This window comes from Colobus angolensis, unplaced genomic scaffold (genome assembly GCF_000951035.1).
Source record: "Colobus angolensis palliatus isolate OR3802 unplaced genomic scaffold, Cang.pa_1.0 Scaffold16, whole genome shotgun sequence".
Taxonomy (NCBI): Eukaryota; Metazoa; Chordata; class Mammalia; order Primates; family Cercopithecidae; genus Colobus; species Colobus angolensis.
The window spans coordinates 12,461,924-12,488,350 of record NW_012114710.1 but is presented as its reverse complement, the minus strand read 5'-3'; the positions used below and the strand labels follow the sequence as shown (position 1 = coordinate 12,488,350).

The window sequence follows — 26,427 nt, the reverse complement described above, 5'->3', positions numbered from 1 at the left end:
GATGGTCTCGATCTCCTGACCTCGTAATCCGCCCGTCTCGGCCTCCCAAAGTGCTGGGATTACAGGCTTGAGCCACCGCACCCGGCCATGCTCTTTTCATAGTAATGGTATTAGCCTATTTTCTAACATATACTAACCTTTTTCTCTTAGATTGTGGTTTGACTTGTTTGCTATGTAGAAGATTTATATTTTGGGATTTGGGGGCTTTGTGTGTTTCCAGTAGTGAGATTTACTTATTATTCTTCATAACTTCTGGCTCTGGTGTCATTTGTAAAACTTAAAAAATGCTATTTGTTAAAAACACAGCATTAAAAGTGGCCCATGTGGTTGTCTGTGTATTACCCAAGTCATGAATACCTAGCAATATCAGTTACCAGAAATGATAAATGTCATAAAATCACATCTCACATCACGAGAGCATAGTAAAGGCAGGAGAGCATACTTAAGTTGTAACACTTTCCCTGTGACAAAGTCCCCCTTTTGTAGGCATTGTTGCTAGTATATACCGTATTTATCTATGAGCCAGGACAAGACCACTAATGAATCTTATAAAGCTTGAGGAAGTGACTATGCAAAAGAAAAGCAATCCAACCTGTTCCTCTACTCCAGAAGAGAGATGTGCAAGGACTCTAAAAATAAACAGTCTTCAATATTCCTTTCTGGAGATAATACAGTTCTTTTATTTGAGATATGTAACTTTCTTTTCCTTTAATTACTACAAAAATAATTTGAATTTTATATAACTCTGTGCTATTTGGGAGAATTACTTTGTGTAGGTTGGTGCAAAATGGAAAATTACAAATATCATTTAAATGTCCTCTGAATAAACTAGGTATAAAAAGAGTAACAAAACCAAGTTCAATACACTTAGAACAGCATTGCTAATGTTATTTTTAAATGCATGTTTATGAATCCATAGTGACACTGCACAAAGAAAAAAAATCACCACTGCATGTAAATTGCTTGTATTTTCCAGTAAATACCACTTTAGTTTTGGTAGTAAAATTTACTGTGCAAAATGGATTATATTCACTCTTCCCTTTGAAGGTGGTTGCAAAGTGTGTTTTGTGATCCAAGTTCATGGATTGCAGAAGCTCTTGAAAAGATTATGGGTTTATGAGTTGCTTTAGGTAAAGAAGTTAATCAAATACTGGAAAAAATAAAATATCTAGGTAAACATACAACTTCAATATAAAAGATTTAAGGTAGGCAGAGTTATGCTTGTCTTACAGAATTACTATCTGAAACCCTAAAGCCTCAATTTGCATAAGAACTAAAAATGAATCATTTAAGAATCAAGTTTAACACAGTAAACTCAGTTGGAAATATAGGAAAAATATAAAAGATATACTTTAGAAGAATAAACATCCTTGATCTTTTTACTGTGTTCTTTCACAAAATAATTGGTATGAAACATAATCACAAAATTTGGGCAGAAAGCTCATGTGACATGATCCTGACTCTTAATAATAATGATAACCATAGAATCCACGGGATGTTTGACATGTGCAAGACACTGACACAGGTACCTCACATGTGGTAACTAACTACATCCTCTTAGCAACCTTAGGAAGGAACTGCTATTACTGTCCTCATTTTAGATGACAAAATTTAGACACAGAATGGTGAAATAAGTTATCCAAAATCACACATTAACTGCAGTAGGCAGAAATTCAATGTAGATTTAATAGGTAATATGCATTTTTATCACTTACAGAATCCTGTTGATCCCATACAATAATGTACAGGGGGAAAAAGGCCTTTTGAAAAATTACAATGCCCAAAAACATAGCTAAAACATTAATATCATTATAGGTTGTTTAGTCTCTCAAATATTTTCCTAATTCATGCACAATTATTTCTTAAAGTCAGAAATCTGCAGTTTTTCCTTTAAACAATTTTCTTCAGATTTATATATGTAATATACAAATCTTGCCATTCCTATTTCAACAGCTACAGAACTTGTAGCCTACCAGCCACCTTCTCTCTTTGTTCTAAAAAGTATAGAATCTTGAGTCAAGGAGTCTTCTCTTCCAAATTTCATCTCCACAATTTATAAACTTTTACAGATTAACTAAATTGGTATGCCTCTGCGTCCTCATCTGTAAAATGGGATCCACTAATAGTACCTACAACATTGAATTGCTGTAAAGATTAGTGTTTGTTAGGATCAATTTTCAAAGATAATTAGTTGAAGCACATTGTGCCTGGCATATAGTAAGAACTCAGTTAAGCCTTAGCTGTTGCTGTTGTTATTAATATAAGTACCAGTATCAGTATTACTCTCGGAGTTAGGTATTGTTGTTGGTGTTGGAAGTAGTCTTGTAAGAACAGACTAAAAGTTCTCCCTACACTCAAATTCTGAGCTAGTATTATAGGAATGAAATCACGAAGGCCAGTTGGCAACATAGATCTTTCCTGACTTGAGGTTGCTTTTCAGAATCGAGAAGAACACATAAAAGATGCATCTCCTTCAAGGAAGAGTGGTCACTAAACTTTAGGTTACATCTTCCCTATTTCTCCAGAATGACTGTGCCTCCAGCCCTTCAATCTCCCTCAGTAATAGGCTGTTTAACTTACCTGTGGAATAGTGTATAGATTCTCAGGTGTTTAAGGCTGGAAAGAAATTTGTAAGTGAATTATTAAGTTGGTACAAATGTACTTGCAGTTTTTGCCTTATTTTTAATGGCAAAAACCACAATTACCTTTGCACCAAACTACTAGTTCAACAGGTGGGGTCTACAGAGGGCTGTAAAGTCAGGATCTGCTGCTGTGGAAAGAGCTAAGACTACAGTCAGATTATTCGTCCCTTCTTTCCTTTTTTTTTTTTCCCCCATTTTCTTTGTTTAGAAACATTTATGTATTTTCATATTGTCTAAAATCTTATAAAATATGTTGGTAGATTTGAACCCACAGAACAGTTTCCCCAGAATTATCCAGGAGGATTCAGTCCAGTCACTGTACATGGCATTTTACGACCTCAATAAAACATCTTCCTGATACCTGCCCTTGAGGAATGATGGCATATATTACTGTAAAATGAGGCTTTAGAGGCAGAAACCACTTATTTCCTTATGTGTTATCATATGTTCAGTCTTGGTCACAGTGCCTGACAACTAATAGGTATTTCAAAACCATATAATCAATATGTGTGCTTTTTTAAGCAGCACTTTTCCATAAAGTTGCACTTTAAGATACTTTGTAGTTTTTTTATGGAAATATTTCTAAAGTGAATTGTTACTCTTTTGCTCTACTCCTTTATTAAACTGAGTTTACTTTACCTAATTTAGCTAGTCCCAGAGGACTGTTAGAGATTCTCTCTCTCCTGTGAGCTCTTATTTCCCAGTTGTATCAGCTTTAAAGAGTCCTCTTTCCTGCTTCATGTTAAATATATTAAAAAACAAAACAAAACAAAACAGAATGTCCTATGCTTAGCGTGAGCACCTGCATATAATAGACTATCAATGTCAGTATGTATTTATATACCATCTTATTCCAGAAAAGAATGACACCGGCTTAAACTCTCAATAAAGGTTATCGCAGAGTTAAATTTGATTAATCAGTTTAAACAGTGTACTACAAATATAAGTCAGTAGGTTCTAGGAGAGCCTGACTATAGAACTTTCGTACAGTACATGAACTTCATAAAAAGTAAACTTCGTAAAAACAATCTCTCTGCTTAAAAGCCTTTTTCTAATTTACTTCAAGGTTTGCTATTCTAATGTAGACTGGTTAGCTGTAGCCTTGTAGGATTTAAAGAGAGAATAGATTGGAAAAGATGGGTTCTAAATTCAGACAGATTCTCAAAGGCATGATTCTTATGAATATGTATAATGTCAACTCTAGCCTATGTGGATTTCTAGTCCTTTGCAGTTCTAATGTAGCCATTATTTTCAAGCTCTTTTTCTGTGAAACCAATTTACTATGACTCTTTGGTAAGGCTTTTTTAGCATTTGCTAATTACAAGGTTACATCTGCATAATTATTAATTATGAGGTTACATCTGCATAATGGATATTACCAATAATTTGACTTAAATGTTTCAGTTAAAACTTTAAATGCATGGAATTAACCAGAAGTTACAATGAGTTGCTACTGTATCAGTTATAGAATTGAGAAGGAAACAATTCAAGACAAACATAGTAGTGAGTGAAAATTTGAGCTTTACCACTGCATGAATGAGAGGAAAGATGAGTTTGATGCCACAAAGAAAAAGGGGTCATATGTGGTAATAACCTGGTAGAGAGTTAAGGGAAAGTCTCATCCCAAAGTATATTTCAGCATGAAGGGCTCGTTCAAAATTTATTCTAGGAAGATATAAAAGTGTTTGCTTTATGGGTAATGTTAAAGAAATCTACACTGTCATTTTCTTTGAGCTCAGAATTCAGCCTCAGACATGAGCATTGTTTACTGGGCCAGGCTATGTTTTAAGCATTTAAAAATTTTGGAACCTTATCTGAGCCACTAAATTTTGAGCAGATTTTACAGAGAGTGGCATCATTTCCTAGAAAAACAGCAGCAACAAATGTAGGGAACAGAGGGATGTCCTCAGGGTTAGTGTGTCCAGGGATCAGGACAGTGCTCAACAGACTAGAGGGGCATTGATACATATAATTGTTCTAGAGAAGTCTCTCTCAGAGGCCATAAGACTGATTTTTGTTTAATTTCCTTACTGTCATATGGAAGAGATTGAAGTCGCCTGGCATCAGTGTGGTAAGGACTCTGCTTTCATAAAGTCCTGTGGATTATGGAAAGCCCACATAGAAAATAATGGGAAATAAAGGAGACAACAGTACTGTTTAATTTGAAAAGTAGACCTATCTGTGTCTCAAGATATATGAATTGATGTGTATACACCAAGTCGTTGTTATCTACATGGAAAAAAAAGTAAATGTATTTATTATTATATGATGTGAAGTTTGGTTGTAACGAATTAAAGACTGCACCTTTTTGAGATAGCCATGTAACATTTTCAGTGACTCTCTTAAGGCATTGTGCATACCATACATGCTTAAAATTCAAGATCCTTGTGACTGAAAGCCAGTTCTGATTATAATAGACACAATTCTCAATGCTAAGTTCTAACAAATTAAATGTGTCCCTGAATGTGGCAATAAACACTTCTAAGTTTTATTCCATTTTCAAAGATGAGCTCAGTTCCACTTGTCAGCTATGACATGCTGTTAGATTTGTTCTTTTATTGTATTGTTTAAATGTTCAGTGGGCACAAGTTTTTCATTAGGTAAAGAATTAATGTGTTATATTTTCATGACACATTAATTTTAGATACATTAGTCTAAAAGCATGAAAGATTATTTTGATCCAGTTCATCGCATAACATAATGATCACTACCCACTTTCACTTTAAAGGGCATATCTTGATATGCATAGAAGGATAGTGTTGAAAATAATTGTGTTTATGAAATTAATAAATCTCCAAAGTAGTGGTCCAAAAAATATTTTACCCCTTAGGTCATCATCCTACTGTCCTGTAAGTTACCAACAGTAAGTAGAATTAAATTTACATACTCTTACTGTTGAGATGATAGCTGACCTTGAAAATAATTATTTTAGAGAAGTAGGGAGAGGAAGTTGTCAATTGCGGTGCATTGAGGGGAGAGTATGAGATGAGAACGCGAAATGAAAGATTACAAACAGCAATTTGAAGAAGTTTTTCTCTAAACAGGAGCAGGAAAATCATGTGGGAGTTGATGAGGAGGAGGGATGTTGGTACAAATAGTTACCCTTTACATCATGGGGACTATCACAAATATGCTGTGGGGAAAAAAAGAGTGAGAGGAAAAAAAATTTAAAAAACCTTTGAGTGAATCAAAGAGCATGGAATCGAAGCCTAAGCAGAAGGATTTGTTTCATCAGGAAGGGATCAGTGGCCCCATCATGAACGTGGAAAGTCTGACCATCCTGGATACATGAGGTTGGTAGGTCTGATAGCGGGAGATGAGATACTTCTCTTTCGACTGGTACTATTTTCTGTGTGAAATAATCACTTGAAAAAACAAGTCTTGACAGAAAAGGGTTGACGTTTTCACTTTGGGTTATTGTTAGTCTTTAGAGATTGTCATATTCAACATCCCTCTCTGTTCAGGAGCCAGATGAATCGTGCTCAGATATTTTGAATATGGCCATCCAGCAACGAGCAGCTCCGTTCTTCAAGGACAGCCCTTTCCATGTTTAGACATCACTAACTTTTAGAAAACCTTTCCTTACTGTACCAGTTCTCTACTGCAGCTGTAACAAATTACCACAACTGAGCTGCTAGCAACAACCCCAGTGCGTTATCCTACAATTCTGTCAGTCAGAAGCCTAATGTGGGTTTTACTGGCCTAAAGTCAAAATTTCAGTATGACTGTGTTCCTTTTTGGAGGCTATAAGAAAGAATCCTTTTCCTTGTCTTTTCTGATTTTTAAAGGCCATGCACATTCTTTGGCTCATGGCCCCCTTTATTCATCTTCAATGCCAGCACCATTACATCTCTCTGTGTGTTTCTGTTATGGTCATATCTTCCTCTGACTGACTGCACTTGGAAAAGGATCTCTGCTTTTAAGGGTGCATGTACTGGGTATATACCCAAAGGATTATAAATTATTCTACTACAAAGACACATGCACACGTATGTTTATTGCAGCACTATTCACAATAGCAAAGACTTGGAATCAACCCAAATGTCCATCTGTGACAGACTGGATTAAGAAAATGTGGCACATATACACCATGGAATACTATGCAGCCATAAAAAAGGATGAGTTTGCGTCCTTTGTAGGGACATGGATGCAGCTGGAAACCATCATTCTTAGCAAACTATCACAAGAAGAGAAAACCAAACACCGCATGTTCTCACTCATAGGTGGGAACTGAACAATGAGATCACTTGGACTCGGGAAGGGGAACATCACACACTGGGCTTATCATGGGGAGGGGGGAAGGATTGCATTGGGGAGTTATACCTGATATAAATGATGAATTGATGGGTGCTGACGAGTTGATGGGTGCAGCACACCAACATTGCACAAGTATACATATGTAACAAACCTGCACGTTATGCACATGTACCCTAGAACTTAAAGTATAATAAAAAATAAATAAATAAATAAATAAATAAATAAATAAAAATTATTTTTATAAGATAAAAAAAAAAAAAGGGTGCATGTGATTAGGTTGAGCACTTCTGGATAATCAGGATCTCTCCCCATCTCAAGGTCCACAACTTTAACCCCATCTGCAAAGGCCTCTTTTGTATTGTAAGACTACATATTCACTGTCTACAGGGATTGGGTGTCTTTGGGGAACATTATTCTGCCTATCACACTTGTATTAGGTTTAAATCTTTTGCCCACTGCCTCTTGACTTACCTTATGGAATTGTGACACAAAATAGAGTCATTTTCCATAGAATAATCCTATCAGATGTTTCAGTGTAAACTTCAGGGGCTCTTGTCTTTTTTTTCCCAAAATTTCTCCTAAACTGCTGTGCCCATAAGTAAACATAAGTCATATTGACATCATTGACATCATGTAGTCTTTTTATACATATAGAGAAATGCATTCATATATAATTTGAAAGTCACAGAGTACAAAGAAACTGGAGTTTATTTGAATAGCATTATAGTATATTCTTAGAAGTTCATGTTATAGTGTCCTTTTCAAAATATGAAAAAGAATTTTAGATGTAAAATTATGTTTGTTCAAAAGAAAGTAATGAAACTATCTTTCAAGGAAGTTGATTTTAATTTGGTTCAATTTCACAGTCCTTAATTGAACATTACTGTTACCTTATGAAACAATCTCTACCCTAATGGCCTGGGGCTAATTGGGAAGATGGGCACAAATGGTTTTATTGTATTATAATAAATGAAATGATACAGTAATTATAGGATGCAATAGGAAAATAGCTTCGGGCAGAAGAACTGGTAAAGAACTTGTCTCCTGAGCTAAATTTTAGTAGATGAGAAGTTAGGAAAGTATACTGTATGGCAAAAGCTTTCCAGACAACAGAAATAGAAGAAGCAAAAACACTGTAAAGCACCAAACATTATAGAGGGAGTATATTTGGTAAGTATCAAGAAGCTCATATGAATAGTACTCGCAGTACCTTTAAATTCTGATTAGCATTGACTGTCAGCTAACTTTTCTAAGTGTATAATTCTTTTAACCTTCATAGATATCCTGTAAGGTAGATACCATAATTACCTAAATTCATTAGTTTAGGGAACTGAGGCACAAAGAGGTTAAGCAACCTTCCAACAGTGTATAGCAAATCCAAGGTTTAAAACTCTGGAAGTCTGAATTCAAAGATTGTGTTACACTATACTGGCTCTCAGGATAACCAGAATATAATGAATAAAACGAAGAGTGGTGAATGATAAGGAATGTCAGCAGGAATTTTTGTTAGAGCTGGGAACTTAGCCAATTGTGGAAGGGCTCCCTTGATGGGGTTAAACAGAAGAGCATCATGGTCAGGTCACATATCGCTGTGGTTGTCATTGTGATTGTGGTTATGTGGAGGGAGTGGGAAGTGATCAAAAGAGAAACATGCTAAAAGGTAATTCAGAGAGGACACTTATCCAAGTGAAATATGACAAAAATATAGTGGAGTTAGAAAAAAAAAAAAATGCTGAAAATGATAAATAGGAAATAAAATAACGGGATGTGATATTTGTACACATGAGTATGTGATATGATAAAAAGTAGATAAGAGATAACACTCAGTGTTATAGTTTGACTTTTGAACTTTTGTAATTTACTAAGTTAGAGAACACTTAAGAGCAGAAAATACGTTTAAGTTGAACATACTGAAATAGAGCTGCTTGTGAGAATTCCAGGCTACGCCACGAGGCGGCGGCATTCGTGCGCCTGCATTGTGCGAATTCCGCCCAAGCTTTACTCTCTGCATGATTTGTTAGTGAAATTCTGATTGTCTAAAGACTTCCCATTCTCTACTTCTGTTGTGTTACTAGTTTCTGACCACACGATGGAGTCATTTCTTCACGTTTCCTCACACTGATTTTGTTTTTTAAGAAAATCAATCCAGTCAAACACTAGCTGGAATAAAAGACGTTTAAAATTTCAGAATATTCATCTGAAAATTTAGGTTCTCTTTGGCAAGGAACACAACAATTCATTCGGTGAGTATTCAGAACCAGCTTCAGGTTATTTAAAATGAAAATTGAGATTGCTGGAAAGCATTAATTAATCCAGGAGCATTGATTTTAAAAATTGTTTGGAAACACTGAAAAAGCATAAATATGTAACTACTTGAGAAACTTTATTAAGTCTGAATCAAATTTGGAATTCATTTAAAACAGGTGATTGGCTGTACACAAGTATATTATCAAGCTACATTCTATTTTGTGTATGATCCTGCCAAGTTTTAGTAAATAATAGTCTTCAACCTTTAATCAATAATGTTTTAGAAGAAAGTAGCAACAAATGATACTGGTAGAGCACCTTACAGTTTACTGTGCTTTCACAAGCCTTATTTCGTGTGACACTGAAAGATCAATCAATTAAACCCCTATTCCAAGGAAAATGTAAAGAACTGATAGATTCTAGACAAAGAAAAAAATAATACCATTACCTTACACATTTATACTGCCTCTGGTACACTCTTGATCTTTAACAATGTATCTTCAATTTATTATCCAAGGTATGTTACAACGCTTTTAAATTACTGCAACAATAGAAACATATGGTTGTTAACCTTTCAGGGCTGGATTGAACGACCTAAAAAGGGCTTCTGAAGTTTTCAACTTAGCATTTGTCCTCCCAGGTCAAATAATCCCTCCTATTTTTTCTCACAGGGTGATCAGTCCTTTTGGAATGATCTCTCTCTCTTAGACCACAATACTTTTCCAGTTCTTTGTTCAGAATCTGGGTACCTGAAATCCCTATCCCACATGACATTTTCATGCTAAGGCGTAACTGGGAGGAAGCCTCAATGGAAATACTGTCATTCTTAATTTTATAGTCAACTAGTGTGCTTTCGCTGCTCTCCAGACAGAGGTCTTATGGAGTGGCTAGGATTCCAAATTCATGGACAATTTTCAGTTTTTATCTCATAGGGTCTCTCTAATACATACAGCATTTCTTTCTTCCTGCAGAACTGTGTTCCAGATTTCTTCATGCATCTCTGGCCACTCTTTCTCAGCTTCTTTTTCCCTGTCTCCTTCACTTCTGTCTCTATATTCTGTTAAACACCAGATTTATTTCTCTAGCTCAGACCTCTTCTATGAGCTGAGGTCTTACAGATACAATTGAATTATTGATGTTTTCCACTTTCCTACCATAATGAATGATATGATCATCCATTCTCTCACTGTGCAAATGAGAAATCTCACACCCATCTGTTTCCTCTCTCTTCTTTAATGCCCATATTTAAATTCAATCCTTCAGTGTACCTTATCAAATCTATTTCAAATTGTACCCCACTAAATTCTTGTCTATTTCCATTGTCAACAGTTGATCTACTCTAAAATTTTCCATTTGGGCTATTATATTAGACTCCTAATTGCTGTAGTGTCTTTCTCTTTGGCCCTCTTACAATCTATCCTCTGGAATCTCAAAGTAATCCTTTAAAAACATAAATACACCTAATGCTACTTATTGTGTAATACCTTTCAATGACTTACTATTAGATGCAGAGTAAAATCCTAACTACTAAACTTGATACAGTTTGGCTGGTATTTTTTGCTCCTCTTTCTTAAGTAACTCTTCCCTCTTTTCATTATTCCATAGTCACCAATATTTATGCAACTTCTCAGCCCATGAGTATTTTCTTCCTGCATTCACACATCTTAATTTTAATTAGTTCTTAGTTTCCCTGGCTCTTCCTCATCTTTCAAGTTTCAGATTTAGTAACACTTCCTCAAAAAGGCCTTCCTCATTCTCTGTCCCATTATGATCCCCAATAGACATTATTGTGTATTTTATTTATTTTATTTGTGAACATTTATTGGCTTATCTATTTCCCTTGTTAGAATATAAATTCCTTTGAAGGTAGACAAACTTACTTTTACCTACTACATTATTTAAGTCCTACAGAGTAGGTGATAATTGATATTCACCAAAAGAGTAAATGAGTATATTTTTACATCAACTTGTGTTGCGGTTAAAGTCTGAAGAAATCATCGTGGAAAAAGGTAAGTAAAATCATAACATTTTGTTGAGAAACATGGGAGGATAGAGTACTGATGGGGAGGACCATCAAGGTAGCGTGCTGCTGAAGGAAACACCAAGTAAGAAGGGTGGATAGAGGGGCCTAGCAAGAATGACAGTAGCAGTCTTCATGAGCATCTATGATCTTAGATGAAATATTGATGGAAGTTATTTTGGAAAATAATTTTTGTTTATTAAAACCCAAAATTGTTAATGGTAAAAAACCAAAAATATTAATGGCGAAAGATCTTATTTTAGATGGTCTATCTAGTAAGAAAAATGTGGAGGATAATCTTTTGAAACAGATAACCTAATAGGCATAGATACAAAATACAGCTGCCATTATAGACATCTCAACTATCTGGATGTCTGATTGACTCAGCAAAAAAGCACAGCATTTAATTACACCTAGAACCTTGACTCAGGATTATAATACACTGGAAGTGGCTACAGAAAATCTAGGCTGTTATGGAAATTGAATCCTCTCGGTGACTTCCCTAGCTTTTCTCTGTTGTGCATATCACCTTCTAATATACTATGTAATTTATTTATCTGACTATTGACTGTCCTGCCTTATTGAATGTATGTTCCAAGAAGACAGGAACCTTTGTCTATTTTGTTAACTTTAGTATCTCCTTCACCTAGATAGCAGGGGCTCAATAAACTTTTCTTTAATGGACTGAAATAAAAGTGAACTACAATATTGTGCTGGAAATAATGTGAGAGTGTGGGAAAAATACTTCCAAAATGCATATATTCTGAGACTTAGAAACTACTTCTGGGCATTCATCCTAGGAAAATAAGTGAGCAATACAAATATATAATGATATTCATTGTGATACTTCTATAATAATAATGAATAAAACTTAACAATCCTCAATAATGGCATATTCATTAAACAAATTCTGGAAATTCCACACAATGCAAACCTAAGCAGACAATGAAAATGATACTGTGGAGATGTAAAGATATTTTACATATATTGGTCAGGGTAAACTCAGCTCATATGACAGAACAGTCTTTGTAATATGTATAATAGTATACAATAGAGCATATATTTGTGTGTGTATATACGCACACTATTTCATAGACTAAAGCTTGAAAGGTTATGCACCACAATACTGAAAGTGGTTCTCAAGTGGAATTATGTGTGATTTTCCCCTTTTGTGTGTTTTCTAATTGTTCTACAATGAGTATGCATTTTTGGATGAAAAACCAAAAGGATATATGGTTTTTTAAAAAGAATCTTTACTCCAGAAATTTTATAAATGACTATGCTGACATCCAAAAATGTTAAATGACATGCTAAAGATCATGCAGCATCTTAATTTTCCTTTCAAAGAGCATTAACTCTGAGTAACTAAGAAAAGAAATAAGGACTTGAAACTCCAAGCTTAATTCTGATTACCAAGAGAAAACATCATTTAAGCAAATGGAAGATTAGGACAATCAGGCTATATGATTTAGAATTTTTTCCAGCTAAGATTAGCACAGCAAATTACAAAAATAAAATTCAAAACAAAGGTAGACTCTTAATTGGAAATGGAATTCAGAATGAGTAGAAGACTCTGAAAATGGAATATTTGACATTACAAATGTTTTACTAATTAGGAACAGGAACGCCATCCTAAATACAGCCTGGCTACCTAGTGTGCTCTCCAAAGAATGCTTAGTGTTACCGGGGCCTTCTAGTGTGGAGGGATGAGTCATAATTCAGGACAGGTACATGAAAATAGCCAGGGAGGCCACCAAACTTTCAAACACTTCAAACAACAACAATAAGAAACCCTATATTCAAGCAGAAAAAGGGAGGTATGATGAGTAAGTTTGATTGCTTAGAATATGCATTGATTCAAAGGGAATTTTGGGTGGATAAGTGGGAAAGATGATGCAGTTTCTCTGCTGCTTCCATGTGTCTCCTCAATAATGCTCATCTTTAAATTAGGACGTTGAGAAAACTGAAGACCCAAATGTCCTGTTGGCTTCACTAAACTAGAAACTGGTAAATGAAGTTGATATTGAGAAAACTAAACACCAAAATATTTTTGCTGACTTTACCAAACTAAGAACTCTTAAATGACAGTGGTAACGGCTGTGTTCCCGGTGCCCAGCTCAATGGCTGTTGGGGAGAGTAGGTACTCCACGAACATCTGTGAAGGAGAGTAGAAATGTGAAGAGTATCAGAAAAAGCAAAATAATTTAACCAATTCATCTGCATTTTCCAAAGAATATACACTTGGAATGCAAGAAGAAAAACTTGCGAATTAGATTTTATAAAAATGAAGGAGCTTTGTAGAGCATCAGCAGATTGAAACATAAATGTTCATGCATTGCATGAACAACAGGCGGGTGAAACTGACACTAAAATCAGGTAAAAATTCTAGGAATTTTAGGTACATTCTGGAAGAAAAGTGTGATCATAAGGAGATTGCCAACAAGTCCCAAACCCTATTTCATATTTTGATAGTGTCACTAGGTTGATAAATTTTATAAATGCCTTTATAATGTTTCTGCATGTCAGCAAGGTCTTTGCCTATTTTAGCAAAGTCTGACTTTCACAACTCCCTCTTATTGTCCAAGAAAAGAAATACAGACTGTATGAAAATGGTATTAGGTTAGTTCATGTTGTTCTTTTAAGGTGACCCCTGCCCAAAAATCATTGTTTATTTTTTGTGTGTTCATATTTGGGTTCTGACTTGATCTTTTAGTGTTTAGAAATTGAAGAAGTATTAATCTCTGTCACTCTCATTTAAAAAGCAAAAATACTAACAAAATTGCTTAAGGTTGTCATGGGATGAAAGATCAATTATATGAAAATCTTTTGAAACTTGTGTAACACTGCTCAAATATATTAGTATAATTGTCGTAATTTTCAAGATAGCACTGTTTTCAAGATGGTAGCTTCAGAATGTAAACAGGGTCCAAAAGACAGTTCTTTTTTTTTTTTTTTTTGGATGGGAAGATCTGTACATAAATGTAGACTGAGGTATAGAATTCAGGATAGAGGAAGTTGAAAGTACTGGAAATAAAGAGGGTCAGGAACAGAGTCTTGGGAGAAAGTCAGTAGTAAAAACTATTCATTAATTTCTCTAACATCCTTCTTTTTGATATATTTGATGGCATTAGAACTTATATTCTGCAGACTCATATGGTCCTGGAAAAATTGTACACAAAATTATTTGTGTGATTTGAACAACTGTTACTTAAAGGTGAAGACATTTCCTAATCTAAATTGGCATTACTCATTTATATTATTAAACAAATTCCATATTGTTATGCTCTAAAAGCTTGTTTCCACCCCACCCCCCTGCCAAATTCATATGTTGAAATTGTAACTCCTAAAATGATGATATTAGGAAGTGCATCCTTTGGGGAGTGATTAGGTTATGAGGCTGGAGGCCTATTGAAAGGGGTTAATGTCCTTATAAAATAGCTCATTCTCCCATCCCACCATGTGAGAGGACAGCTGGAAGACGCCCTCTGTGAACAAGAAGGCAGGCCCTTATAAGACACAGAATCTGCCAGTGGCTTGACTTGGACCTCCCAGGCTCCAGAACTGTAAAAAATAGAAATAAAATCTACACGGGAGGCTGAGGCAGGAGAATGGCGTGAACCCGGGAGGCGGAGCTTGCAGTGAGCCGAGATTGTGCCACTGCACTCCAGCCTGGGCCACAGAGGGAGACTCCGTCTCAAAAAAAAAAAAAAAAAAAATTGAAATAAAATAAAATTTCTATTGTTTATAAGCTACCCAGTTGATAGTATTTTGCTGTAGCAGCCCAAATGAACTAAGGCACATATCTTAGACTTCTATTTCCATCTTTAAAATGGGAAGAAATTTTTTTCCAGCTACAAATTTGCTATATTTAAGGCAGATGATATTATTAGAAGTCCATTCTAGAAATTCTGAGTATTTGGATATAAAAGCAGTGTTGTACCATGTCCCATTTTATATGTATCTTTGATAGTGGTGGTGAACAATAACCTGCTTTGTAATATCCTAAGAAAAAATAACAGTTGTCAATTCAGATATTTGGTTGTGACTTTATACAAACGTGTGTGTGTGTATGTGTATGTGTGTGTGTGTGTGTGTGTGTACTTTTCTTTATTTTTCTGTCTGAACTGTAGTATATTCCAGTACAGTGGTGACCTTGATTTATTCTAGATGAGATCAGGGCTAAATTCTACTATTTTGTAAGGTACCCCACCAAGTTTTATAGAAAGCCTAATGAATATCTCCAAACAACATTATTTTGAATAAGAAATGAAGGAGAGCTTTTCCCAGAGGAATATACAGTGTTTTCATTTCAGCAACATTGAATTCCCACTACACATAGCCCCATGGCCTTCAGTAAGTAACGGACTCAATATGATGCTATTTTGACAACGTGACTTTATAATGACTTCATGCTATGTGTATCATGTTTCCATTCAGAATGGAATAGATTCAATTTAAATATCTATCACACAAATGTTTATGATAGCAACTAACTGCAATTGGCTGCACTTTTGCTGGCCATAAAATTGGAGGCTTTAGCCATAGATACAGATTTATCATAAACTAATTTCTTTACTACAATTGATAGAATTGGGCTTTTTTTCAATATTGCCTGCAGTTTATTAAAATGTTTGTTAGAGACTGAGTCTTTAGTAAATCTCCATTTAATGTACTTTTCTAGTGTTATACTATGTTTGTATTTTTCAGAATGTCCTGGTTCAGCAATAGAGTTTATAGCTAGATGAGATTACAGGCTGATAACAACCAGATAGTTTGGACAGTAGGAGATAACTACTTATCACATCAGGCAAATAAAGTGGAAACTGGCTCTCCCCTGCTTCTTTTCCCCCATCCCCACTTTAAAAAACTTTTTAGCTGCACAATGTAAAATAGAAAAAGGCTGTTCCAATAAAAAAACATTTTTGTATTTATTTGATAGTAAATTGAAGTACAGCAACTTTTAAGAAAAAATAAGTCCTGAGTAGTTTCACAAATAAATTCCTTTTGGTAAAATGTTATTTCTTTTTAATTGGAGAGATAATAGTAACAAATCAGACGACGTGTTTAAAGCAACAAAATGGTAACAATAACAACAAAACATTGTAAAAGAGGCTATGAGTCAATACTAACTAAAGATTAAATTGCATATGGCATTTGGGAAATGAGGACCAAACAGCTTAGTTTTTGTATATATGCAAACTGTATGGGTCATATCACTTCTAAATTAGGAAAAATGTGTATGCCTGCCTCTCACGTGTTTTTTCTATTAAGACAGAGGCATTCTGCCACCATAGAAAGATCCATCAAAGTCTACGCAATCAACCAAACTTAGACTTCAATCCAGTCCTACTTAAAATTGTTTGGCTTGGGATGAGATACTTAACTTTTCTTCGGTCTTGACTTCATGAAATTACAGGTTTGTACCTTCGGAAAGGTTGACTGATGATAAAATGATATAATGAATATAAATGACTTAGTACAGTTCCTGCCAAACAAAATACCTTGTTACTTAGTAAATGTCATAACTGTACTTGTAGAGATCACAGATTAAACTAAGCATCAGCCGGACAGTGTTAACTTTTATATTGTTAGATTAGATTAGAATTCATATCACTACATTTTGTATTCATGATCTCCACATCTAAATAAGAGTACACATTATAACATGCTTTAGTGACATGGATTTATGTGTTGTCCCTAAACATATCTCTTCATTTATGCTTTTATTTCTTTCCTCCCTACTTTTGACCAGTATCTTTTGTCTGCTAACAATACTCTTCCCCTGTCTTTGTGTCTGCCTTTCAAAGGCCTGTGCTCTGTATTTATGAAATCCCAGATGAACCATTATATTTTCCATGAAGCTTTTTAGAAAACACGTTTAAAACAAACCTGTCACTCTGCCATTCCTACAGTACTTGTCATTTTATTAAACTTCTGAAGCTAATTATGAAATGTTTGTTCTATTGGTCTGTGAGTTGCTGGCACCAAAATACATTTACTGTACTCTATTTTACATTCTCCATAGCTTATAACACAGTCTCATGTATTCAGTACATTTATTAATAAAGGTTTAGTAGCCCTTATTATATTTATATATTCAATACACTTATTAATAAGGGCTAAGAAGTCAGGAAATTCTCCAGGATTAAAGTTTAAACAGTGGGAAAAAATCAATAAAAGACTGAGGAAGGGCTGGTCGGAAAGATGGAAGAGAAGCCACAGTATAGTGTGTCACAGAGAGAAAAGAGAACTTCAATGAATTGGAGGAGGTCAACACACTAAATTGACAACCACTCCAATTTTTCTTGAACTCATTCTATTGATATCAAATGGTGGGAAAATGATAAACTACTATTTTCTTTTAGGTTGGTTCCATGGCATTTATTGAGTTGAAGCCTTTAATCCTGTAAACTACACTCAGGATTCTAGTTCTGACCTTGAAAAGCCCACACCTAGTCATGTAGTTCAGGAGAACCTGCTGTTTGCCAGATAATGGTGGTGAAAAAAGTATGCAAGATAGTAATTGTTCTTTATTCCTGCTGTTATAAAGCCAACATCCTCATTGCTGAGGGTAATGAGGATAACTGATTGAACATTTACAATGCGTTAAGTAGCAGGCTAAGTACTTTACATATTTTTTGTTTTATTCTCACATTTCTAAGAGAAGGTGTTCTATAAAAACCAAATGGAGGCATCAAAAAGTGAAACAATATTTAATTGTTACAGTATGTTGGAAAAAAAAGGTAAAATCAGTCTGATTATCTTCTGCTTTACATCCCTTCCAATTGTTTATAACACCTGTCATATCTTTTAAGTACTATCTTCTGTAGAAGAGCCATTTCCAGGTTTTTCAACCATTTTTTTAAATGACAAAGTCTCCAGGCCTTTTGTTTTCTGGATAAATTTATCGGAATATGATAATGTGGACAAAAAACTCTTTAAAACATTTTTGGAGATAGTTTCCAAGCACCACAGAATAATCAGCTCTCTTACTGTAGCAACTTCAGTTCTACTGACATTACATGCAGCTTTTTGATAGGTACAGATACTATTGAGAGATTTACAAAAAAAAAAATCATAAAACTCTTCAGACATTTTCATATGAAGTAAAATTATGTCATCTTGCCCTTGGATATAAAGTATTTTGAGGTAATTCTTTCTTTAGGTACAGGAGATATAATAAAATGACACTGAAAGTATAGCTCTAGAAGAGAACTTATTTAACACACAGCTCTTAGCATGGTGCCTGGAATGTAAGTATTCAATCAATGTTAGCTCCTCTTCCTATTAGCTTTGTGTTCTAGAGATGAGCAAACTGCACTCTCATTTTCAACCATTAACTTCATGCTTTATAACACAATATGTGAACTTACAGTATCTTTGGTTTTCTCAATCTGAACATAATTAAAACTCCTTGGCTTTTTGAACTTCTGGTTAATCCTAACATAAGACTGTCAGACACCAGTATTTTGGTTCTTCCATTCTGTCCCATTCTTGTTTATGTGACTTCTTTCAATAATGTAAAGTGTCAGTTTCCAAAAAAAGTTCATTTGAAAATCCTCTATTACCACACATTTTCTTTAGAGTCTCTGCTTGTTTCTTATCAGAATTTTCTGATTATATTATCAGGATTTAATTTTGTGCATGTCTACAAAAAGCCACCTTTCTTTTTAACAGCACTGTCTAGAACCGTTATTCTTGTATTTGCTCTGAAATGTCTTATATCTACTCTCCAAAATGTGGAATTCATCACCCTTATCAGTGATTCCTTTCTGGATGATATAAATTCAAAATAGAGACATACTTTTCCCCTGTAGTTTGGTAAATACAAGCAAGTTGCTTTAGTATCATAGGATAGAATAATTCTTCCTGTGAGAGATAGAATGTACACAGAACAAGTCAGGAAATACACACATTTTTTATAACAATAAAAGTATCCAAAAACACCCCCATTAGTAGCTCTCCCCTTGTTACATCTTGATACTATCAGCTGAGTGATCTATATTAGGACAACATCACCCTGTCCTCCATCTAGCTGGACAGCCTGTTGTATACTACCACAAGAATAACACTTCACTTTTTCCTTTCATCATCACCCAAATGTTACTCTGCTTTTTTCCACCTACAGATTCTTGGATCTTTTACAAGCATTTATCTTATTGACAAACAGGGCTATTCCACACTTACTTTTAGACTGGTTTCTTTTTGATGAAGAAAATCCTTCTATTGTCATAAAAATTTTTGCTGGGGCTGATACATATTTTTCAAATGTGAGGAGGGAAAAACTATATACCATAATTAAAGCACATCTTTAAATCTGTTTATGGGTAAAATAACAATATCATATGTTTCTTGCAGAAAAAGTCCCTCATGGCTTATTTCTCATCCCTTCACCCAAATGGAATAGCTATTTATGCTGATGTTCCAACTCTTCTGCTGTGGCTAGTTTTCACCCATGGAAGCTTGGACTCAGTGTCATATCTGAAAATTAATAACAGAAAATTAATCAAACTACCTTCCTATCAGAAAATATACATACTTATGTAGATACTTGGTAAAATGTTATTATACTATTTAGGTTCTTATCCTTAATGTTCCAAAAGTCTGTGAGTCCGTGATTCTAACATGCGAGAGAGACAAAATATGTTTCATTTGATATTGCAGACATTTTATCTAGTCAAAAACTGTTGACTTCATCAGTTCAAGTTTTGTTTATTCTAGGACAGTTTTGCCCTTTCAAACCTGTATTTTCAGGTATCTAAGGAGATGAGGAGTTAAGATTTGAAACTATTGCAGTTCATAGTAGAGGAAGTAGTAGTAGTAGTAGTAGTAGTAGTAGTAGTAGTGGTGGTAGTAGTAGTAGTAGTAGTAGTAGTAGTAGTAGTAGTAGTAATAGTAGTAGTAGTAGTAGTAGTAGTAGTAGTAGCAGCAGCAGCAGCAGCAGTAGCAGTAGTAACAGTAGTAGTAGCAGCAGTAAATGTATCCAAGGTCAGGTGACATTTCCTAGAAGATTTTTATGCATTTTCTCCTGTGCTCCCAATCAGGCCTGCAAGGATAACCAAACATAAGTCCAACCACTGACTGCTTGCAGAATCCAATAACAAGAGTAAGTTATGGTAGAAAGAAAGTGACTTTATTTACCAAAATTAGTAACGGGGAAGTGGCCAGATTTATATCTAAAGTAATTACTTCAAAGTTTAGGCTGCAGAGAGGGGCTTTAAAGGGGGAATTTGGAATGGTACGCATGAGGGAAGGGTACTCAGTACAAGGTCTGCATATCTTGTTCTGGCGGCTATTTCTAGCTGTGGTCCTCCTGGAGCGTGGACTGGGATTATCTCAACAATAGCTGGTTTGTTGACTAACCACCTTGAGGTAATCTCTGGAATTTTGCAGCTGGGTCTCCATGCATTGTCTGTTTCAAAGTTACCCCCTGGTAACTTACTTACTTCTAAGTAAGCTCATAATTAGTACAGGCATACAGTTAGATAAATGTGCATGGTTTAAGGGAGTGTATGATAAGAAAAAGAGGGATGTGGTGCTTCAGAGAAAGTACATTTAAAAGCTAGAACAAATAGATTTAACAGATATTTATAGAACATTCTACCCAACAACTGCAGAATATACATTCTATTTATCAGCACACAAAACTTTCTCCAAGACAGACCATATGACAGGCCTCAAAACAATTCTCAATAAATTTAGGAAAATTGAAATTATAACAAGTACTCTTTCAGACCATAGTGAAATTAATTTGGAAATCAGCTACCAAAAGAACCTTCAAAACCATGCAAATATATAGGAATTAAATAACCTGCTCCTGAATGTTAATTGGGTCAACAATGAAATCTAGATGGAAATTTAAAAATTCTTTGAACTGAATGATAAAAGTGGCACAACCAATCAAAACTTCTGGGACACAGCAAATGTGGTGCTAAGAGAAAATTCATAGCCTTAAATACTTACATCAAAAAGTCTGAAAGAGCACAAATAGACAATCTAAGCTCACACCTCAAGGAACTAGAGAAACAAAAACAAACCAAACCCAAACCCAGCAGAAGAAAAGAAATAACCAAGATCAGAGCAGAACTAAACAAATCGAAACAATAAAAATACAAAAGATAAATGAAACGAAAAGCTGGTTCTTTGAATAAATAAATAAAATTGATAGACTGTTAACAAGATTAACTAAGAAAAAAAGAGAGAAATCCAAATAAGCTCAATTAGAAACAAAATAGGAGATTTATAGCAGAAATTTGCTGGAGCATTATGGTGCAGGGAACTAAGAGCTTCTGACAAAGTCTGTCCTCAACCCTATGCAGAGTGTACAATGGCAATAAAATCCTTAGCAACCAAGGTAAACAATGAGCAGAATACCAATTATATTGTATATGAGAGTCTTGTCTGTATTAAGAAGTTAACTAAACCATGTTGGTATGGAGTCTTGAGAAAGATCATCTATAACAGAAATATGAGTATCTAATGCATGCATAGCTTGGGTTATATTGTGAGAAAAAAATATAGATATATATACACACATACACACACAGAGAGATGGGGTGGAGACTCAATATTTAATGTATTACACTAGGCCTTATGAGTCAAAAGGTCTTTTTATGACATAAAGGCATGCAAATGTGCACTTTCTGTAAACTGGGCAGAACTAGCCAATGGCTGGTGGTCTTTTCTAAGGAGAAACTTACTAAAATTAATGTTTTATTTAATTAAAGCCATAGTTGCTTGTGGAATAAGGGGCTGGGGGGGCCAATTAGTCAGCTTATTGACTGCTAGAGATAAAGAAAAACTGTATGGCAGTTAGAACATATTTTATTCTTTAAGTGTAGGAGTATGTGACTTAACCCATGCCTGGCATCATCTTAGGTCCTGTGCATAATTTTGTGTTTTGTTACAACAAGCCTTTTCTGTCAGCCTCATGATCTCCATTTTAATGTTAATGCTGATCAGTTGTGTCTAAATCAAAACAAGTGAGGAAAGGTACAGCGAAGCTTATCTGAGTCTTCACTTGCTGTCATGGCCTGAACTGCTTTTTTAGGTTTCTCTGGGATTTCCTTTGGCCAAGAAGGGGGATCCAGTCAGTCTGCTGGGGGACTTAGAATTATTTTATTTTTTGTTTATGTTCTCCCTTTTTTGTCAAAGTATACCAGAGGCAGTACTGATGGCCAACCTTCTATTTTGCCCCACATCAATGCTGAGGTGGTGTGCTACCTGCCCCTGGTCCGTCATACACCTTGGTGGGACCCTTATGGCCAAGGAACTTAGAGTCAAAAGAATTAAAGCCAATTAAATGTTCTAAGCAAGACAGGCATGGAGGTGGGAAGGCACTCATTAATCCTTAAAACCCTTTAATCAGTATAATAGGCAAAATCCAGAAGCCAAAAAATAAGGTCATAAAGTTGACTTATCTATAAATTGTGTGCATTTAGCTGCTATGATCTTGGCTTGTAGAAATTAGCTATACAAAACACAAATATTTTGTTCAGCTGTTTAGGCATCTGTGTGCCTATCCCTGACTTGGAAGGTCTGAATAAATTTGTATAGCTTTCATAAGCCCCAGCTATAAATCAGAGACTTAATGTAGGATTTGTTCTTCAAGATGTTTGACAAAGATATTAAAAGGCTCAAAATATTTCATTGCAACAGAACCACAGGTCATTGTAAAACAATAGTTACTCATTTAACCCTAGTAATAATCAAAAGACTTTAAAGGCAATACAGGAGATTACATGGATGTAAAAACATTAATTATTTTAAATATCAGTTTTTTAAGGAATTAGAAACCTAATAAAGACAGCATAGGAATTATTTTGATAAAACCTAAAATGTTGTCTCTTAAGCAAGTTACCAGAAAGGCAAAGAAAAACCTGCAATGTGACTGCTTCTTATGGGAAGCCCATTTAAATAACTTGGAAATTAAATCTGATGAAAAAGTACATGAATTTAATCAGATGTGGGAAGAGTGTGTTAAGGTTATGAGTATAGCAAGGGGATATATTATTCTTAGTGATTGCATAAGAAGTTTTCTGATTACATTGAAAAATTTAGACATATCAAGAAAAGCCAAGATGACAAAATCAACTTATACTGGAGGAAAACATTCCTTTTCTAGACCCTCAAGATAAAATGTTTTCACATCAGGCCTCAACAATAGTTAGAACTGGAGGAAAAAACTTACAGAAGCTCATGAAAAAGCTGAAGGAGAGCGTTATCTCAAGCGTTCTCAAGGAGAGAAAAAGCTAAAAGTGGTGGGACACCACAGAAACTGAACTTCTGAGGTATGATTCTGAGAAGTTTTCAAAAGAAACCGGATATAAAATTAAAAATCAAAATCTCCTTTATAATTTTTCTTTCACAAACCTTATTATAGCTTACATAGACCGTTTATACCATGCTTGGACTTTGTGACTTGTATTAAATTTTCATCTTTTCTAAATAACCAGTAATTTTATTTTAGGACAAGAATTTATCATTTATCATATAAGCTCTTTTTTCATATAAAATTATTATCTTTTCTTTATAACCTTTTTTATTTAAAATATATTTTATATCCATAACTTTCTTTATATCTCTGTCCCCTGCTTACTGGTTTATTTTTACCTTTTTTAAATAAATAACTTTAAAATAACCTCCAAATTATACAAATTATTCCTTTTTAACATAAGTGTACAACTAACAGAATTATATATTAACTAGAATTATGAATTTTAGTAACCTTCAATTTTAGTAAAACTTAGGGGGTAAGAAATCCTGAACTATTTGTCAGATATTAGCATTTTATAGATTAAGCCATTCTACAGTTTTAGAAACATGTTTTCCTACATCATGATATTTTCTTAATTGGGAATGACAGAGACATCCAAGGAGCACTTATTATTTAATTCAAAATAATTTTAAGTTTTAAATTATACAAAAAGTACACTTATTAATATATACTCAATTTTTCCATTTTTAGCAGTTTAGATTAGATTACTTCTGAAAAGTGTCATATTACACAAAGCTAGTCATTTTTTAAAGTTATTTCCCTGTTAACCATTGTTAAAGTCTGAACATTAGGTGAATACCTAAGTAAGAAACTTAAGCACATGTGTATTTTGCCGACAACTCAGAAGATTCAGCAGTTTTTATTGAAACAGCAATCATAAATTAATCTTATTTGTAAAAAAAAAAAAAATCATATAAACAGAGATTACTTTGTTTTTGGCAAGGTCTTACAACCTTTATGCCAAAACGTTGATACCTTAAACATTTAGCAAAGGCAAATGTAAAACTTATTTATCCAGACACAAATTTATGCCCATGCTTCTGAAGGCATTTTTTAAAATTTAGTAATATTTTTATTTACTAACTAGTTTTATTTATCAAAGATTCATGTGAATGAAAAGCATTTGGACTTAATTTATGAGTACTCATTTACTCATGAACCAATTTGGTAGCATACTAAATATGACACAGAACATAATACATGTATATTACATAAATACATCTAAATGCACATATACATACATGCACAAACAAAGATCCAATAGCTTTTACCTTGGAACTCTAGCCATGAAATAGCACCACAAACTCACTGACTTACAAAAGATAGCTGACTCCACAAGTTATTTTTCTGACAAAATTGTAACCTATTCACATAGCTAAACTTTGTTTGCCCTGATAGGTAATCCAAGGAAAGCTGTGAACCAAAATTTTTAGTAAAGCAACCTCTATGGAAATTTCTGGGGTTTTTTAAACTTAAGAAAAACACTCTTTTACCTTTTTTTTCCTTTTCAGTTTCAAACATGTTTCCAATGTTTGCATTCTGATAGACCATAAATAATGAGTCTTATCTCAGCACCAGCAACTTAGTAACAGCAGATTTAAAACAGGTAGAAAGAAAAGATAACAAGATAGAGAGCTTTAGAAGATTCCACTTAACTCTCTAGTTGCAGATTCACCATTTGAGCTCTGAATTTTTCTTGCTGTAATTTGTCTATCAGTTCAAAATGGGCACAAAAAGGGTCATAATATGTAACCAGCTGTAGCCTTAAAGAGGATGACAAACTCAGGGGCTAAGATGTTGGAAGCTGTTTTTCCCCTTCAGGGCTGGTTTCCCTGGATTTAATAAGAAAAGAGAAAAACAAAGGAATGGAGAGAAAAAAGGAGGTCAGGTTTTACAGAAGAGAGGATGAAAGAGAAGAAGCTTGTGAGCCTTCCAGCCACCTCAAGGTTCAGGGTCAGTAACCCCCACCATCCTACTTTATCTCCTGTCAGAGGGACCCTCAGCACCCCATACCTCCATGGTATGGGGTGAATCCCTCTTATCTCTGCAAGTCACCAGTTAAGGTGAACCATTTCCAGCTGCAGGGAGCTAAGGATGCTTTTGGCCTAAAGAATAAAGCTGTAGGTGGCTCATGAGACAATCTGGAGGATGAAGTTGGAAGGAGGGGAAAGAGAGAGATTAGGGCCCACACACAAAGGTCACACACTCATACATACAAACAAGTGACATACCTCCAAAAAATCCCCAGGTAAGGGGCTGGGTAGAGTCCCAAATGTATCACCTCAGTTTTAAACAGCCCCCCAGACCCCAAAACGCCAGCTGAGTCTGAACCAAGCAAAACCCCAAGGGTGCCACAAATACAAATGCATAAAACCCTCAAATGGTATCCCTAGCAGTTGAGTCTAAATAGAGAAGAGCCCCAGTGACAACCTAAAAAAGGCAGAGGATAGTTGGGTGCATTCCAACTAACTCAGTCCCAGGTTTGTTGACCTCTCCAGTGGTCACTTTCTTTGCACCAGAGGAGTGTTGAAGGCAGCAGGCACTGCAACAGGAAGAGAAAGAGAATCCACAAGACAAAAGCATCTTGGCAGCAGCAGGGAAATTCCCTAATGTTCTAGCCATGGGGTCAGCCATGAGCAGCTGGCATTCACAGGCATCCCTATGCCCTATCATACAGAAATTAGACCGGCAGGCTGGAGACCCCAGAGCACACAGCAGTCCCCATATGGGTCAACAGAATTGTAACCGAACGCAGATCTGGCCACTTGCTGCTTTCAGAGCCCGGTAACAAGAGTGAGATATGATAAAAACTAACTGAATTTATTTACTAAAACTAATAATAGAGAAGTAGCCAAATTCACATCCAAAGTAACCACTTCATACTTTAGGGATGGGGGTTTAAAAAGAGGAACGTGGAATGGGAGGCATGCGGGAAGGGTAGTGAGTACAAGGTCTGTATATCTTGTTCCAATGACTGTTTCTAG

At 35.0% G+C, this 26,427-nt stretch overlaps 1 protein-coding gene and 1 pseudogene across 5 annotated transcripts in view; both read left to right on the top strand.

The window, feature by feature from the left end:
- RALYL (RALY RNA binding protein-like) overlaps positions 1 to 26,427 on the top strand; it is a 727,213-nt gene that overhangs the window by 436,342 nt on the left and 264,444 nt on the right. The window lies entirely within an intron of this gene.
- The window catches only part of LOC105508325, a 53,141-nt pseudogene continuing 37,805 nt past the window's right edge, over positions 11,092 to 26,427 (top strand).